The following is a 12,990-nucleotide window of genomic DNA, read 5'->3' on the forward strand; positions in this document are numbered from 1 at the left end:
GTGGACGCGGTAAGCTGCTATAGGTAGGTAGGCGGGATTTCCGGTGAGCGGGCTGGACGGGGCAATGTGCTATTGGGCAGGTTTTGGTGGGGCTTCTTTTAAATTTTGGCAGGGTTTTCCAACGGCTGGTGAGGTTCCGGGTGCAGAGTTTAGTGTCGAGTGCAGATCCTGGTGCTGAGTGCAGAGGGGATTTCCAACGGCGGGCTAGGTACCGAGTGCAGAGTTGAGCGTTGAATGCTGAGGTGGGCATGGCGAAGCCGGAGGCTGAGTGTAGATTCTGGTGATGTAATTTTCAGTCGTCGAGAGGGATGGGCGTGTCCGAGCTCCTGGCGAGGCAACCGGCCTTACACCAAGACTGCACCACTACACTCCAGCCTGGATGACAAAGTGAAGCCCTATCTCAAAAAAAGAAAGAGGGGGCCGGGCGCGGTGGCTCAAGCCTGTAATCCCAGCACTTTGGGAGGCCGAGGCGGGTGGATCACGAGGTCAAGAGATCGAGACCATCCTGGTCAACATGGTGAAACCCCGTCTCTACTAAAAATACAAAAACATTAGCTGGGCATGGTGGCATGTGCCTGTAATCCCAGCTACTCAGGAGGCTGAGGCAGGAGAATTGCCTGAGCCCAGGAGGCGGAGGTTGCGGTGAGCCGAGATTGCGCCATTGCACACTCCAGCCTGGGTAACAAGAGCGAAACTCCGTCTCAAAAAAAAAAAAAAGAAAGAAAAGAAAAAGAAAAAGAAAAAGAAAGAGGGAGGAAAAACCTTAAAGCCAGGTGTGGTGGTGTGCACCTGTGGTCTCAGCATTTCCAGAGATTGAGGTGGGAGGATCTCCTGAGCCCAGAAATTCAAGCCTACGTGAACTATGATCTGACCACTGCACTCCAGCCTGGCTGACAGAACGAGACTCCATCTAAAATAAAATAAAATAAATCCTTACAATAACCTGGAAGGCAAAACACTCCCACCCCATTCTCTCTGATCTCACCTCCTACGACTCTTCTCTTCACTGCAGCCACCCAGCCATCCTGGCCTCACTGCTCTCCACCCCTGCAAGGGGACTAGTGTTACCCTTTTCTCTACGAAGAATCCTCTTCCCACAGACAGACATGTGGGTCAGTCACTCTTTATTTCCTTTAGATCTTTACTCAAATATCACCTTGGGGAGTCCATCCTATTTAAAATTGTAATTTATTCACCTAACCTTGCCATCCCTTGCTATTCCCTTTATTTACATTTTCTCTTTGGTGTTTGCCACTATCTAACATGCTATAGCTATGATATACTTGTTTACATTATCTTCCCCCCACCAGAATGTAAACTCGGTGAGGGCAGAGATTTTAATTTTTTCTGTAGCCTCATCACCTATGAGTGTGTCGGGCAAATAGATTAGTTAAATGAATTAATCTCTTCATGTATTTTTTGTTCTAGTTGTAGCAGTTATATGCTGCTTTATAATAAAATCACCCCAAAATGGAGTGGCTTGGTACAGTAACAGTGGTTTTATCCCCCACAGTTCTGGGAGATCCACGAGCAAGCTTCCAAGAGGACCAGACAGAAGCTGTGTGTTGCCTGTTCCAGCCTAGGCTTGGAAGTCACACCGTGTCACTTCAGCAGCAGTCACAAGCCTGGCTGGATTCAAGGGGAAAAAATGCAGAACCGTCTCATGCTGGGAGGCAGGTCAACATCACAGTGTGAGAAGAGCTTCTGGGATGGGAGACATTGTTCTGACCATCTTGCAAATCAGATCTGCCACATTCCCCTTCTAGCAACAATTTACATTCTTCATACCTACAAAATGATGCAGTGCTTCCTTCCCCTGAGATTCCCGAACTTCATCCCATTAGGGTATCAGCTTGAAGTCCAGCATCTCATCATTGAAATCAAGTCCAGCTGCAGATGAGGTTTCTCAGATGGGATTCTGTAAATGTAATTCCTTGAGTGTTAATCTTCTGGATCTAAAGATCTGTTCATGAAAGATACAAGTTACCCACACACACATGCACCCATACACATCACATGCACACATACAACATAGACACACGTGCACACACACACATGCAACCATGTGCACACATACATGCACACAACCATGTCCACACACGTGCACACTCACCACAGGCACACACACATGCACACAACCACGTGCACACACACCATGTACACACACGTGCACACACACCACACACCACACGCACACAACCACATGTATACATGCGTGCACACACACCACATGCACACAACCATGTGCACACACCGTGTACACGAGTGCACACACAGCACATGCACACACAGCACATGCATACACACCGTGTACACACACACCACATGCACACACAAACACCATATCCACACATACAAGCAACGCATGCAATGATGGGACAGGTATGGGAAAACCATTTTGAATGCTCCTGTTCAAAAAGTGAATTATTAATACTATGGTCAGTGACTCCTATGGGGTACCCGATAGGAGTCACTGGTCCACAGTATTAATAATACATAGGAGTCACTGGTCCACATTATTAACAATTCTGGGGCCAGGTGCTGTGTCTCACGCCTATAATCCCAGCACTTTGGGCAGATCACAAGGTCAAGAGATCGAAACCATCTGGCCAACATGGTGAAACCCCGACTCTACTAAAAACACAAAAATTAGCTGGGCGTGATGGTTGTGCCTATAATCCCAGCTACTCGGGAGGCTGAAGCAGGAGAATTGATTGAACCCAGGAGGTGGAGGTTACAGTGAGCCAAGTTTGCGCCACTGCACTCCAGCCTGGCCACAGAGTAAGACCCCGTCTCAGAAATAATAATAATAATTATTATTATTCTGAAATCCAGCCAAGCACGTGTCACCAGGGCTCAGTCCTACAGGCCACGAATTGTTCACCAAGCCTCTCAGCTCCACCCTCTTGGCTCTTTTTTTTCCCTCTGAATCTTTTCTTCCTTTTCCATAAAACAAAACAAAACAAAAACTGAGCTTGCAACTAGCCTTTTCATTGTGTTTCCTGCTTATTTATATTAGGTATACGTTGGGGGTTAAAAGTCTCTTTTCATGTTGTACTTTCTCTGTCCTGTCCCTTTTCATTTAAGCTGAAGGCACTTAGACCAAACCAATTATCTTAAAATGTTGTGGGTTTTCTATGAATCTTCCTGGAGTTTGCTCTATTAGACAAAAGCCATAGCCACAAGTCTCTTCTGGATAAACTCTTCTCTACTTTGGATTACTTATGAAACTTTTAAATCTTTCTGAGGTCTTAAAGGATTCTGCAGTCACTTTTTTTTTTTTTCTTGAGATTGAGTCTCACTCTGTCTCCAGGCTGAAGTGAAATGGGATGATATCAGCTCACTGCAATCTCTGCCTCCTGAGTTCAAGTGATTCTTGTGCCTCAGCCTTCTAAGTAGCTGGGACTACAACCGTGAGCCACCACTCCCAGCTAATTTTTGTATTTTTAGTAGAGACGGCGTCTCACCATGTTGGCCAGGCTGGTCTTGAACTCCTGATCTCAGGGGATCCATGTGCCTCGACCTCTCAAATTGCTGGGATTACAGAAGTGAGCCTCGGTACCCGGACTATAGTCACATTTTTGACCCCATCTTTAGATATCTTCCTGAAAGTGCACTGTTTTTAATTTCTGACCAGAAGCCATTTCTTTTTTTTTTTTTTTTTTGAGACGGAGTTTCGCTCTTGTTACCCAGGCTGGAGTGCAATGGCGCGATCTCAGCTCACCGCAACCTCCACCTCCTGGGTTCAGGCAATTCTCCTGCCTCAGCCTCCTGAGTAGCTGGGATTACAGGCACGCGCCACCATGCCCAGCTAATTTTTTGTATTTTTTAGTAGAGATGGGGTTTCACCATGTTGACCAGGATGGTCTCGATCTCTCGATCTCGTGATCCACCCGCCTCGGCCTCCCAAAGTGCTGGGATTACAGGCTTGAGCCACCGCGCCCGGCCAGAAGCCATTTCTTATTTATTTATTTATTGTTGTTGGTTTGTTTTTTGCCAGCTCATCTCACATTTTTCTACAGGCAATAAAAGAAGCCAAATGGGCCCGGTGTGGTGGCTCACACCTGTAATCCCAGCACTTTGGGAGGCCGAGGTGGGCAGATCTCCTGAGGTCAGAAGTTCAAGACCAGCCTGGTAAACAGGGTGAAACCCCGTTTCTACTAAAAATACAAAAACGTTAGCTGGGTATGGTGGCACATGCCTGTAATCCCAGCTCCTTGGGAGGCTGAGACAGGAGAATGGCTTGAACCCAGGAAGCGGAGGTTGCAGTGAGCCAAGATCGTGCCACTGCACTCCAGCCTGGGAGACAGAGTGAGAGACTCCCTCTAAAAAAAAAAAAAGAAGATGAAGCCAAATGGCATTTCATTATTCTGTCTTGACAGCTTCTGACCTAGATCATCAAGTTCGCAAAGTAGTCTCTTTTCCATATCACCGTAGACAACAGTATTGACAAAATCCCCACTGCTAGGTGACAAAGGTCCCCTTTCCTCCAGTTTCCAATAGTATTTACTCACTTTCCTTTAGCCTCACTGACGGTCTTCTCAATACATTTCTATCCTCTGCCTGCTCCTCCATCCCGAAACCAATGCTACATGCACTGTGTTTTGTTTCAACAGCACCCACTTCCAAAGACCTAAATCTTGCTGCTAAACAGATCACCCAAATCTAGTGGCTTAAAACAGAAACTATAATTTTATTAATATCTCTCATGGGCCGTAATTTTATTAATATCTCTTCTGCCTGTAATCCCAGCACTTTGGGAGGCTGAGGTGGGCGGATCACCTGAGGTCAGGAGTTCAAGACCAGCCTAGCTAACATGGTGAAACCCTGTCTCTACAAAAAATACAAAAATTAGCCAGGCATGATGTTGGGTGCCTGTAATCCCAGCTACGTGGGAGGCTGAGCCGGGAGAATCTCTTGAACCCAGGAGGCAGAGGTTGCAGTGAACTGAGATTGTGCCACTGCACTTGATCCTGGCAACAGAGCAAGACTGTGTCTCAAAAGGAAGAAAAAAAGCACTTTTTGAGTTTGGAACAAAAATCTCTCAATCACATTCGGTGGCCTCCCAAAGTGCTGGGATTACAGGCATGAACCACCGCGCCCGGCCACAAGGATTTGTGTGTGTGTGTGTGTGTGTGTGTGTGTGTGTATGTGTGTTTGTGTGTGTGTGTGTGTGTGTTTTAACAGTGAGAGCAAAATAACTTACTGGAATATAAAGAGAAGAGCTGAATGAGCATACTACTCATGGAGAAAGGGGCTTTTTTCACAGAATCAATGTTTTTCCCCATTCCGTCTCCACTTGATGTCAATCAAAACATACCACTGGCTGTTTAGTTAAAAAAGAATGCAATATACTTGTGAGCACATATACCAGTTAATTTACGTACAATAAAGGAATGAGGAAGGGGGAAATGAAAGAATAGAGAAAACCATATGGTAGTAGTCAGGATGTGGTGGAACCAAATTGAAGTTTTCTAAGTGAGAATGTAATCTCGGTCTTTAAAGAACAGAGTTCTGCCGTGCTCGGTGGCTCACACCTGTAATCCCAGCACTTTGGAAAGCTGAGGCAGGCAGATCACGAGGTCAGGAGATCGAGACCATCCTGACCAACATGGTGAAATCCCTTGTCTACTAAGAATACAAAAATTAGCCGGGCGTGGTGGCCTGTGCCCCGTAGTCCCAGCTACTCAGGAGGCTGAGGCAGGAGAATGGCTTGAACTTGGGATGCAGAGGTTGCAGTGAGCCGAGATTGCGCTGCTGCCCTCCAGCCTGGTGACAGAACAAGACTCTGACTCAAAAAAACAAACAAAACAAAACAAAACAAAAAACCACTTCTGTTGTGTCCAGCACGTTCATTCTGCTTCCCCTGATATAAGCTGCTCTGTTTATCGTCTTCGATTTCTGGCCATTTGCTCCTCAGATGTCTGGTTACTTTCCCAGGACTGCATAATCGCCTGGGTGTCATAAGCCACCTGGATGGCTCAGCAGCGTGTACTGAGCAAGGTCAAGGCTCAGGCCCCAGGCTGTGCCCTCCTGGTGAGCGTGTGTGTGTGGGAGGTGGACAGAGTTTGTAGCATTAAATGATAGGCCTCAAGTCCCCATTTGCCATCTCTGCATGTCACCCTGTCCTTCAATAAACCTTCCTGTACCTCTGCCCCAGCACTGCTTCTTTCCAAGAGCCTTTTACATTTATTTTATTTTATTATTTCTTTATTTCTGAGACAACATCTCACTCTGTTGCCCAGGCTGGTGTGCAGTGGCACAGTCATGGCTCACTGCAGGCTTAACCTCTCAAGCTCAAGTGATCCTCCCACTTCAGCCTCCTGAGTAGCTGGGACCACAGACACGTGCCATCATGCCCATATAATTTTATTTTTATTTTTATTTTTTTTAATTTTTAATTTTTTTTTAAAGACAGGGTTTCACCATGTTGGTCAGGCTGGTCTTGAACTCCCGACCTCAGGTGATCCACCCGCCTTGGCCTCCAAAGTGCTTGGATTACAGGCATGAGCCACCACGCCTGGCCTATTTTTTTTTTTTTTTTTTTTTTCTTGAGACAGAGTTTTACTCTGTCTCACCCAGGCTGGAATACAGTGGTGTGATCTCAGCTCACTGCAACCTCTATCTCCCAAGTTCAAGCGATTCTCCTGTCTCAGACTCCCAAGTAGCTGGGACTACAGGCATGCACCACCACACTTGGCTAATTTTGTATTTTTAGCAGGAAGGGGGTTTTGTCATGTTGGCCAGGCTGGTCTCGAACTCCTGACCTCAGGTGATCCACACACCTTGGCCTCCCAAAGTGATGGGATTACAGGCAGGAGTCACTGTGCCCAGCCTAATTTTTGTATTTTTTTGTAGAGATGGAGTTTCACTATGTTGCCCAGGCTGGTCTCCAACTCCTGGACTCAAGTGATCTGCCCGCCTTGGCCTCCCAAACCGCTGGGTTTACAGGTGTGAGCCACTGTGCCAGGCCTTACGTTTGTTTTAATCGTCTGGTCCTCAGGGAATGGAGAGAAGGGAACATTTCAGGTCAGCCTGTCTACCGATGTTGGCCATCTCTCTGCTCCTCTCAACACAGCCAGGCATCTGTGCCTCCCTGAAATTCCTCCTACACCCTGGGTTGCTTGTGAGAGGTGCAGGACTAGGAAAATGGGGGCAGGCAGAAGACACGACAGCCTCTCTCAGCTTCCCCTCCGCCCAAAGCTGTAACCATCCTCCAGGCTGCCACCACCTCCTCTCCCGGAACCCAAACGCCTCTTTCTCCTCAGGATCTCTCAGTCTCTATATGGTTTCTTGGTTCCATCCACCTCCCTTTCTGTTCTGTCCCCTCTACTTCAGTGCTGTAGATTACAACTCCATCTGGCTGTGAGTGGTGGCTCATGCCTGTAATCCCAACACTTTAGAGGCCAAAGTGGGTGGATAACGTGAAGTCAGGAGTTTGAGACCAGCCTGGCCCACATGGTGAAACCCTGTCTCTACTAAAAATACAAAAATTGGCTGGGCGTGGCGATGTGCACCTGTAATCCCAGCTACGGGCAGGAGAATCCCTTGAACCCGGGAGGCAGAGGTTGCAATGAGCCGAGATTGTGCCACTGCACTCCAGCCTGGACGACAGAGTGAGAGTCCATCTCAAAAACAAACAACAACAACAACAAAAACCCTCCATCTAATAATCCCTAGAACCTTGTGGTAGATACTCGCTCTACAGATGAAGAAACAGAAATTCAGAGAGGTTATGTTACTACCCTGCGACCACACAGACTCACTGAAATCACTACAGCTCAGCCTTTTTCCCTGCCCCCAAATGCTATAAGCCACTCTTGGGAGAATAACACTAGGAAGAGCTTTGCTTCCGTCATTTCCAACCCCTGTGGGATCCCAGGATGGATAAATGAACCATGGTGTTGCTGGTTTCCAGCAGAGTCTCTAAATCTTCCATCCTTCTGTATGTATATTGCTTTTTATGATGGTTTAAATTATTTATGCTTTTTTGTTGAAAGCTAAGCACATTGGAGAAATGACCAATAATGTAAAAGTAAAAAGAGGACCGGAAGACTAGATTGTGATTGAGCGTGGTATCTCCAACCTCGAAAGTCTGTTGGTATAAAGTGTGTGTGTATATGCGTGTGTGTGTTTGTGTGTGTGTGTGTCTGTGTGTGTGTGTGTGTGTGTGTGTGTGTGTGAGAGAGAGAGAGAGAGAGAGAGAGAGAGTCAGCTGGTTGTCAGGGTTTATCTGGTCACCAGATCTCTGGTCTCTGTTCCCTGAACTGACAGGTTAGAGCCTCTTTGAAGATTATTTCTCTACCTTTCAGTCTTCGTAAAATAAGCATGTTACCTGTCAATATCACAGACATGGAAGGAAATTACTGATGTAATTGACTTTTTAAAAACTGAGTTCTTGTAAGGAAAAGCCTGTCATAAGTAAGCAGGGTTAATTTTTAGTTACAAACACAGTCTATTGTTTATGTAAATATTACAGATCTAAATGCTTAGGCCCGGTGTGGTGGTTCACACCTGTAATCCCAGCACTTTGGGAGGCTGAGGCAGGTGGATCACCTGAGGTCAGGAATTCGAGACCAGCCTGGCCAACATGGCGAAACCCCATCTCTACTAAAAATAGAAAAATTAGGCAGGCGTGGTTGTGTGTACCTGTAATCATAGTTACTCTGGAGACTGAGGCAGGAGAAATACTTGAATCCAGGAGGCAGAGGTTGCAGTGTGCCGAGATTGCGCCACTGCACTCCACCCTGGGTGACAGAGTAAGACTCTGTCTCAAGCCGGGCGCGGTAGCTCAAGCCTGTAATCCCAGCACTTTGGGAGGCCGAGGCAGGTGGATCACGAGGTCAAGAGATCGAGACCAGGCCAGGCGCAGTGGCTCAAGCCTGTAATCCAAGCACTTTGGGAGGCCGAGGCGGGTGGATCACGAGGTCGAGAGATCGAGACCATCCTGGTCAACATGGTGAAACCCCGTCTCTACTAAAAATACAAAAAATTAGCTGGGCATGGTGGCGTGTGCCTGTAATCCCAGCTACTCAGGAGGCTGAGGCAGGAGAATTGCCTGAACCCGGGAGGCGGAGGTTGCGGTGAGCCGAGATCGCGCCATTGCACTCCAGCCTGGGTAATGAGCGAAACTCTGCCTCAAAAAATAAAAAATAAAAAAGAGATCGAGACCATCCTGGTCAACATGGTGAAACCCCGTCTCTACTAAAAATACAAAAAATTAGCTGGGCAAGGTGGCGCATGCCTGTAATCCCAGCTACTCAGGAGGCTGAGGCAGGAGATTTGCCTGAACCCGGGAGGCGGAGGTTGCGGTGAGCCGAGATCGCGCCATTGCACTCCAGCCTGGGTAACAAAAGCGAAACTCGTCTCAAAAAAAAAAAAAAAGACTGTGTCTCAAAAAAAAATTTTTTTTTTTTGTAGATACAGGGTCTCCCTGTGTCACCCAGGCTGGTCTCAAACTCCTGGACTCCAAGCGATTTGCCTGCCTCAGCCTCCCAGAGTGCTGGGATCACAAATGTGAGCCACTGTGCCGGTCTCTCCATGCTTACTGCTTTGTGTCCTGTAGATCGAGGGTGTAAACCATATTTCACTTAGAGCATTACAGGCTGGCCTGCTGTTATGACCACTTATCTCAAATTTTTGTGGCCCAGTGTGGTGGCTCATGCCTATAATCCCAGCACTTTGGGAGGCCGAGGCAGGTGGATCACCTAAGGTCAGGAGTTTGAGACCAGCCTGGCCAACATGGTGAAACCCCGTTTCTATTAAAAATCCAAAAATTAGCCAGGCGAAGTGGCAGGTGCCTGTAATCCCAGCTACTTGGAAGGTCAGGCAGGAGAATCGATTGAATGTGGGAGGTGAAGGTTGCAGTGAGCCCAGATTGTGCCAATGCACCGCAGCCTGGGAAACAAGAGTAAAACTCCATCTCGGAAAAAAAAAATGGATAATGCATATCCATTTACATGGCAAAAAAGGAGGTGGAGGGAGATGAGATGAATTAAATTGGTGGATGAGGAGCCATGCACTGGTGAATAGGAGACTTCTAGTAAAAACTGGATAATTTAATGTGTGTACAGTTGGAACTGAAGGTCCATTCGTACAGAGAAAAATGTGGGCTCATTACGGACCAGGATTAAATTCAAACCCCAAATCCCAACTTTCCTATTAATTGACTTACTTGGGAACAGAGTCAGGAAGGTAGCAAGTGAGGGGAATAAAAATCAAGTTTCTTAGTTCTTACCAACTTTCTTTTTGACAAAATCAAGGACAGAGTCCCAGTTGAAGGGAAAAAAGAAACAAGTCTTGGAAAAAGACAAGCAACTTCTGTTTCTCTTTGCCAGGAGTGGACTAAAAGCCTGAAATGGCTGCCAAGTAACCTCTTTAGCCATAAATATATCATCTTTTGCTTTTTCTTTCTTACAAACTGTATCTTTTTGTTCAAGTGCACTCACTCTTGGCCATTCTTGGCGGGGATGCAGGTATGACCTAATTTTGATGTAAAGTGTGTGGGAGAATTAACTTTTAAAGTAACGCTTCTGAAGCTGCGAGGTTTGCAGTAGAGACGATAAATGTGGTTGAATCAGCCACTTAGAATATTACCTTGCTATTGATAGAATTTCAGATTATTTCTGATTTTTTCCTCCTTCTTTATTTTTGTTAGTTAATACATAGTCAATCTCTGTTTCATGTTTTTGTTTTTGTTTTTTGAGACGGAGTTTTACTCTCTTACTCTTATTATCCAGGCTGGAGTGCAGTGGCTCGATGTTGGCTCACTGCATCCTCTGCCTCAAGGGTTCAAGTGATTCTCCTGCCTCAGCCTCCTAAGTAGCTGGGATTACAGGAGTAGGCCATCAAGCCCAGCTAATTTTGTATTTGTAGTAGAAATTGGTTTCACCATGTTGGCCAGGCTGGTCTCAAAATTCTGACCTCAAGTAATCCACCTGCCTCAGCCTCCTAAAGAGCTGGGATTACAGGCCTGAGCCACTGTGCTTGGTTTTTTTTTTTTTTTTTTTTTTTAGATGGACTTTTGGCTCATATTGCCTAAGCTGGAGTGCAATGGCCCTATCTTGATTCACTGCAACCTCCGCCTCCCGGATTCAAGCAATTCTTCTGCCTCAGCCTTTTGAGTAGCTGGGATTACAGGCATGTGCCACCACGCTCAGCTAATTTTGTTAGTATTTTTAGTGGAGATGGGGTTTCACCATGTTGGCCCGACTGGTCTCAAATTCCTGATCTCAGGTGATCTGCCCACCTTAGCCTCCCAAAGTGCTGGGATTACAGGCGTGAGCCACTGAGTCTGGCTGTTTCACCTATTCTAAGGGGCAATCCAGTGCTGTGCTTTAGAGCATGAGGTTTGGAGCCAGGGGTTCCTGGATTTGAATCCTGACCCCATCACTGTTGACTGTGACCATGAATAAATTACTCACCTCTGTGTTAGTTTCTTGTGGCTGCTGTAACAAATTACCAGAAATTGGGTGATTTGAAACAACAGAATTTTATTTGTTTTCTTTATTATTTTGAGATGAAGTCTCACTCTGTCGCCAGGCTGGAGTGCAATGTCACGCTCTCAGCTGACTGCAACCTCCACCACCCAGGTTCAAGTGATTCTCCTGCCTCAGCCTCCCGAGTAGCTGTGACTACAGGCACATGCCACCATGCCCAGCTAATTTTTGTATTGTTAGTAGAGACCGAGTTTCACCACTTTGGCTAGGATGGTCTCAATCTCTTGACCTCGTTATCCATCCACCTCGGTCTCCCAAAGAGCTGGGATTACAGGCATGAGCCACTGCATCCGGACTTTTTTTTTTTTCTTTAATTACTTTCTTGTCCAGGCTGGAGTGCAGTGGCGTGATCATGATCATAGCTCACCGCCACCTTGAATTTCTGGGCTCAAGTGACCCTTCTGCCTCAGTCTCTCAAGTAGTAGGGACTACATATGTGCATCGCCATGCTCAGTTAATTTTTAAAAAATTTTTGTGGAGTCAGGGTCTTGCCATCTTGCCCACGCTGGCTTTAAACTCCTGTTTAAAAAAAGCTCAAGTGATCTTCCCACCTTAGCCACCTGAGTAGCTGGGATCACAGGGGTGAGCCACCACACCCAGCCTTTCTAGTAGAGATGAGAAAGTAACGCTTTCTCACTATGTCGCCCAGGCTAGTCTCAAACTCCTGGAATCAAGCAATCCTCCTGCCTTGGCCTCCCAAAATGTGGGTTTACAGATATAAGTCACAATGCCTGGCCTCCAGTGCCTGTCTCGCCCTTATAAGGATACATGTGATGACATTTAGGGCTTATTTTGATAATCCAAGTTAATCTCCCCATATCAAAACATTAATTTACTCACAACTACAAAGATTCTAACTTATATACAGTAATATACAAGTTCCAGGGATTAGGACTTGTTATGTTCGGTAGGGTTGAGGGGAAGGACATTTTTTCAGTCTCCATAACTGGTTTTTGTTGTTGTTTGTGGAGACAGGGTTTCACTATGTTGCCCAGGCTGGTCTTGAACCCCTGGGCTCAAGCAATCTGCCTGCCTTACCTCCTAATGTGTTCGGATTATAGGCGTGAGCCACTGTGCCCAGCCATGGCTCCATAACCTTTATTGAGTTCCCTTTTATGTGAATTTGCAACCATTAGAGGATCTATTTCACAGGGCTGCCATGAAGATTATAAAAGATAATTAATGTGAAGTGCTTAATACAGTTCTTGGTTTATAGTCAATGCCCTAAATACGGGCCACTGTCATATTGTCATCACCATTAACTTACATTCTTCCTCTCTATGGATAGGGAGAAAAAAAATCCAGTAGGTACAGTGTTAAGATATTAGAGTCTGAATATACTTTAGATTCAATTCATCTACTCTAATTGCCTGATTTTATACACCAAAAATGAAGTCTAGAGATATCGACCTGCGCATGACTCCACAGCTAGGATGTAGCAGATTCATTTCATCGTAACATTTTAGATACTGTGATTCTGTAATCTGTAGAT

Source organism: Saimiri boliviensis, chromosome 11 (genome assembly GCF_048565385.1).
Source record: "Saimiri boliviensis isolate mSaiBol1 chromosome 11, mSaiBol1.pri, whole genome shotgun sequence".
Classification (NCBI taxonomy): Eukaryota; Metazoa; Chordata; class Mammalia; order Primates; family Cebidae; genus Saimiri; species Saimiri boliviensis.